Consider the following 6,411-nt stretch of genomic DNA (forward strand, 5'->3'; position numbering starts at 1 on the left):
CAACATTTTGTCTGGTCAGAGATGGAAAAACTATTTTTAATAATCTTAAAAGTGTACATTCTTGGTCTTGAAATGGAAAGGCAAGTAGAAATCCCTAGAACTAAAGATTCTACATATTTTAAACAAAGCTAATTTCCTGGAATAGCCTTCTGCTACAGGGAAGCTATGAAACTTGTATCTTTCTATAACCCTTAAGAAAATTTCTTTCATAGCTTTATTTTTTAAACACTAGCCTTTCCATTGCTATAAGCCAGTTGGAAATATCCAGCATGCAAACACTGGTAGTTCTATTCAGACCCTATCCAGCCAAGCATCTAAAACTGAAACTGTCTCACTGACTAAGGAAAGAATTGATAAGATGTATCTATAAACTTATAAAGGCATAGGAGGACACCTAGCCATATTTGACTCACAAAGCCCAAAGTTTAGAGGAAGAAGAAAGTTTAGAATCTCCTAGTCCACCTAGTTGATAAGTTAGCAAGGCAATACTATAGTGGATGTCTGTTGTATTTGCCTGCCCAGCATCCTTTTCCTGTTCTTCTGGTGATAGCCTCCACTTTCCCTGGGAATGAACCATGGCATCCCTCACCTTCACCCTGCCCTCACCAAGGGATAAGTACATTAAGCAAACTAAGCCAATCAAGAGCTTTCTTTATGGAATCTAAATTGGAGTCAAGTCCCCTCTAAGGCAGTGACCCAGAGGGACACTTACCAGTTCCTGACTCAAGTATTCCTGGAGCCACTTGACTTCCCCAACCCAGTTGCTCACTTTTTCCTTTGCTTCTGTGAAATCTCACGTATCTTTCCAAGAAATTCACCCTGCTTCATCCCCAACATCTTAACCTTTGCTCAAGTTAGCCAGAGTTGCTTTTGGTTTCTGTAACTAAAGAAACTGATACAGAGACACTGTCAAAGGTGGAGGCGAAAAAATCTCTCTTGTTGACCTCTGACCATGCTGTATGCTACACAAGGCTGGTTTTATAAGCAGGCAGAGCAGGTGGCCAGCTGTGAAGTATAAATGATTGTCACATAGCCAAAAATTAACTTTTAACTAAGTTTTTAACAGCTTTTAACTAAGTAACCTTACTTGCAATGCTACCAATATAGAATTAAAGGTGGTTCTCCTAAAATAAGCCTATGACTTATTTGTCATTCAGTATCAAATCGATTGCTTACTCCAATAGCTAACAAAGATAGGCTTTGCTAGACAGAAAGATGAATGGGAAATGAGAAGAGACAGGCAGAATTGAAGGTGGGCAGTCTGGGACAACCAGAAATGTCATACAGACATCTGGTACAAAGGAGAGCATCAACCTGTGTCCCTGTGGCCTTAGGATCTTGCTAAGATGCTTGCAGCCCCTCCTGATAGTGTCTTCTGTCTCCAGTCCCACCATCTCTCCTCAAATCCACCTTCTCTACAGAGGTCCGTGATCAATTTTGAATACAAATTTGGTTATCATTCACCTCCTTTATCAATGATTCATTGCCCAACTACAGGGTAAAACCCAGTTCTTCAGCATGGATTAAAAGGCTGATCCTCACCTCATGATCCTACTCCTCAACATGTTTCTTGCTATTGCCCTATGTGCACTCACATTCTGGCTATACCTAACCACTTGTATTTTCCTACACCTGTTCCATTCACCCTCCCTTTGTGCCTTGGTAAATGTTTTCCTTCCATCTGGAATGCCCTTCCCTTACGTTTCACTGGACTCACACTATTCCCAGTGTAAACTCAGGCATCACCATTACCAGCAAGACTCCCAGGACCCCTTAGTTAGAACTAGGTTTCTTTTTTTTTTTCTTCTATATTATCTTGGAATATTATTTTAACTAAAACATATACCACAGACTTTAATTGTCCATTTATAGATCTAGATAGACTTAGAGTGTCTTAAGGGCTTAGGCTGTGTCATTTATCTCTGGATCCTCAGCACCCAGAATATAGAGGGCTCTCAAATGTTGTTAGTAAATGAAATTCGGTGTTCAAAACTGAATTTAATTTTCCTTTCTTTTTTAACGCACTTCTTCACCTTTGTTCTTTATAAATAATATCATTATTCATCCCATCAACCATGCTGAGAATTTAGCCATAATTACCTCCTTCCTGTTTCTCTCTACCTTTAAGCATTCTGCCCACCTCATGGGATAAAAAAAACTCTAACCAAAGAATAATTTCTATATTCCATATTCAATTATCTTTTTCCCACAAAGTGTTATGAGACACCATGAGTCTGCATTACCTACACCAGTGCCCTTGTCATTTGAGTTTTCTGATTTGTACTTTGGTTTATTAAAAATAGTAGTTAGTTATTATGGTGTCCATTTGCTGAGGGAACCAAATCCTGTGGGTTTAGTGATAAAAGCTTTAAATGGTACCACATATCTCAAAGATAGGAACATCCGCTGCAATAAAATTATCACCTCAGGTTAGGAAGAAGGGACAAGCCTAAATTGGAGTTGGTGGGGATTAACATGGGGGAAGGCAGAAGCAGCTGGTAGACATTCTACCTTGAGCACATAGTATTCAGAGTTTAAGATTAGCATGTCAGAGACCTTCTTTAAAACCACAAGCTCCTTTCACTCTTTTCAACAGCTGAGGCTTCCAGCTGAGAGACAGAATACTTGCCTATCTTAGAATATTTCCCTGCTCAGTGATTGATATGTTCTCCACTGCTGTTGGGATGTGGGGAAAAAGCACTCTTACATATCGCTAGAAGAAATGTGAATTGCTACAGTCTTTTTGGACAGCAATCTGGCAATTTCTTTTAAAATTAGAAATACACATACCCTTTGACCTAGCAATCCAACTCCTAGGAATCTATCCCACAGAAATAAAGGCACGAGTATGTAGAGAAATAACAGGGCCAATATTCAGTGAGCACACACCCGTACAATGTACCAGCCAGCATCTGTTCTGATTGGTCTGTACCTGTGCCATACCGGTTGTTAAATATTTTTAATGCCACCTCTGGATATATAAATAAAATTTTACATAAGTGAGATTTTTTAAATTATGAGCACTTTTTTTCCTTACAAACTGTGTGTATGCATGTGCCTTGCTTCTTTCCACCCCCCTCCACATCCCCATCTCTTCAAGTAATCAATGTTTTTTACTCTTTTGTGCTTGTATAATTTATATATAAATGTACACACTTATGCACATAAGATTTGGGGAGGTGCATTGTTTACAAAAAGAAGAGACCATACGTGCATCTCTATTTTCTCTGTACATTTAGAAATCCCTCAGCTAAACTAGAAACTCTAACTCATTCTTCTTAATTTCCTTGTAATATTTATATTCTGGATGTATTACAGTGTACTCAGCCATTCTCAGATTGATAAGCATTTGCTCTGTTTGTCCTTTTCTCTCTATCACAAAGACAGCTGCAATACACATCCTTGTGTTACCATCCGATAGGGGAGATGTTCCTACCACTGAAACAGAACATATGTTCATATATTAATGAACCCTTTGAATTTGCATTTCTTCGAACTGCTTTTTCCCGTTCTTATTGTGTTTTTGTCTTTTTAGTAGCAGTGTAAGAACTTTGTGTATTTAAATATTATTTCTCAGATGCATTGCAGAGAAGTTATTCTCACTCTCTACCTTATACTCTTACTATACAAACATTATCTCTTACTATGCAAACATTCTTAATTGTTATGCAATCAAAAAATCAGTCTTTATACTTACCTGGCAGGGGAGATACCATGATCACGAAGGTGGTTTTCCCAGGGCGAGGCTTATCCATTGCACTCCGGATGTGCTGACCCCTGCGATTTCCCCAAATGTGGGAAACTCGACTGCATAATTTGTGGTAGTGGGGGACTGCGTTCGCGCTTTCCAAAAAAAAAAAAAAAATCAGTCTTTCCTTTTATGGCTTCTAGGTTTTCTATCTTGATTTAAAAGTTCTCATCCCAGGGGCGCCTGGGTGGTTCAGTCAGTTAAGTGTCTGATTCTTGATTTTGGCTCGGGTCATAATCTCACAGTTCGTGAGATCAAGCTCTGCATTGGGCTCTGTGCCTTCAGCTCAGAGCCTGGTTGGGATTCTCTCTCTCCCCTTCTCTCTGCCTCTCTCTCTCTCTCTCTCTCAAAATAAGTAAACTTCAAAGAAAAATTGCTCATCCCAAACCTAGATATATTTGACATTTTCTGCTAAATGCATAAGGAGAGAGAGAGAGAGAAGTCAGGGAAGGGGGAAAGACAAAAATTGGTTCTGGGTTTTCTCAGTTGTGCTAATTTTTTTAAAGCTATCTCAATGCAATTATTTTTACAAAATATCTCTTTTTATTATTTTAGAAAAATTGACTTTTATACTTGTTAAATTGTTTCACCCAAGAATATGGCATGTAATTCCGTTTTTTAAAGTTGGGGGTCAGCAAACTACAGCCCATTGGCCAAATCTAGCCATGCCCATCATTTATATCTTGTCTAGAGCTATCATAGTGCTACAGCTGAAGTTGAGCAGTGGCAGAGTTGAATAGTTGCTATGGAGACCATATATGCCACAAAGCCCAAAATATTTACTATTTGGTCCTTTACAGAAAAGTTACGAGATAACTGGTTTAAATCATAATTTATATTTTTGAGTAAAATTCTATGGTTTTACTTATCAGTACTTTTTTTGTTAAATTTATTCATAGGTATTTTCTAATCTTGGTTATAATGGAGATGTTAACCTTAGCCTATTTTCCCAACCCTTTTTTTGACTGGTTATTGTTATTAAAAGTAGAATAAGAATAGCACATGTTGGGGCGCCTGGGTGGCGCAGTCGGTTAAGCATCCGACTTCAGCCAGGTCACGATCTCGTGGTCTGTGAGTTCGAGCCCCACGTCAGGCTCTGGGCTGATGGCTCAGAGCCTGGAGCCTGTTTCCGATTCTGTGTCTCCCTCTCTCTCTGCCCCTCCCCCGTTCATGCTCTGTCTCTCTCTGTCCCAAAAATAAATAAACGTTGAAAAAAAGAATAGCACATGTTTTTTATGTGCCAGGTCCTGTCCAAAGCACTTTTTACATACCACAGCTCATTTAATCCTCCCAATAAGGGCCAACCCCCCAATAAGGTGGGAGCAAGCAATAGCCTTCCGTAGACTTGACCACCTCCTTTCTGTGGGCCCTGATTAGACTTCTCTCTGATCCTCCCTTCTTTCCCTTTTAGACTTTACTCCCCTAGCTCCTTCCACAATTATTTCATATCACTCAATGCTTTCCCAATCAAATACACATTTCTTTTTCTTTCTGCACTCTTTTTTCTCTGCCCCCTCTTTCCAAATTTTTAAGCTGAAAGCTTAGCACATTTATTTCCAAACTTTCTTCTTCTCTAATATTTCAAAGCTACATATTTCCCTATAAAAATTACTTTATGTCCCACAAATTTTGACAGTCTTTTAAATTTTCTTTAGTTTTAAATATTTTTTTAATTTCCCTTAGAATTTTATTTTTAACCAAGGATTATATGTTAATAGTGCAAGAATGTAATCTGTTTGACATTGGTTACCATATATGTATCTTTCATACCTACTGGTTTGTTCATGTTCTCTATTTCTTCTTGTACCAATTTTAGCATTTTAACTTTTCCCAGAAATGTCATTCTATCCAGACTGTCAAATTCATTGCATAAGAGTATTAGTATAACATAAGGATTAAGAACAGTTGCACAATCGAGGGAATTGGGCAAGTTACCTAGCTTTCATGTTGTAAAATGGAAATAATAATGGACCTATTTCATAGGATATGTTTCCCTAAGGATTCAAATTATTTAGAACTGTGTTTCAGAAATTCTAAACACTTACTGTTATTGTGCTCATTTTACTCATCATTATTTACTCCTTGGGATGTATTGAGGTTTCCTTGTACATGGTCAAATTTTGTAAATATTCTTATGAATGCACAAAAATGTGTATTCAGTGTTGCTGAGAGTTCTATATGTAACTAATAGCTTGTGCTTATTAATTGCATTGTTCAAGGCTTTTATATCTTGGCTCTTTTTTCCTACCTCATTCCAAGAGAACTGTGTCAAAACTGTAACTATAACAGTAGATTCATCTGTTTCTCCCCACAATAGTTGCATTATGTATTTTAAGGTTCTAGTAATAGATATAAATATTTATAACTATTATATCTTCTTACTTTATTATTTATTAGAATGTGACTTCTTTCTTCATCTTTGTATTTGTTTTTGCTATTTCATCACATTTTAAGATGGCTAGCAGTCCATCATCTTTTGGTTAACACTCTTATTTTTTGTTCTTCTTTTGTTTTTTAGTTTCTAGATCCTTTTGTTTTAAATTCTATCTTTTGGACATTGAGTAACATTTTTTGAGATTTTTCCAGTCAAAACTAAGAGTCTCTATATTTTAATTGTTGAGTTTAGCCTATTAAATATATTACATTTATTGCAATCACTATTA

General features: G+C 37.3%; 1 non-coding gene across 1 annotated transcript; it reads left to right on the forward strand.

The window, feature by feature from the left end:
* The first annotated feature begins 3,689 nt into the window (after positions 1 to 3,689).
* On the forward strand, positions 3,690 to 3,852 carry LOC122482397. The gene has a single exon (XR_006297178.1). It is a non-coding gene; the product is annotated as a U1 spliceosomal RNA (small nuclear RNA).
* Positions 3,853 to 6,411: the final 2,559 nt, after the last annotated feature.

This window comes from Prionailurus bengalensis, chromosome C1 (genome assembly GCF_016509475.1).
Source record: "Prionailurus bengalensis isolate Pbe53 chromosome C1, Fcat_Pben_1.1_paternal_pri, whole genome shotgun sequence".
Taxonomy (NCBI): domain Eukaryota; kingdom Metazoa; phylum Chordata; class Mammalia; order Carnivora; family Felidae; genus Prionailurus; species Prionailurus bengalensis.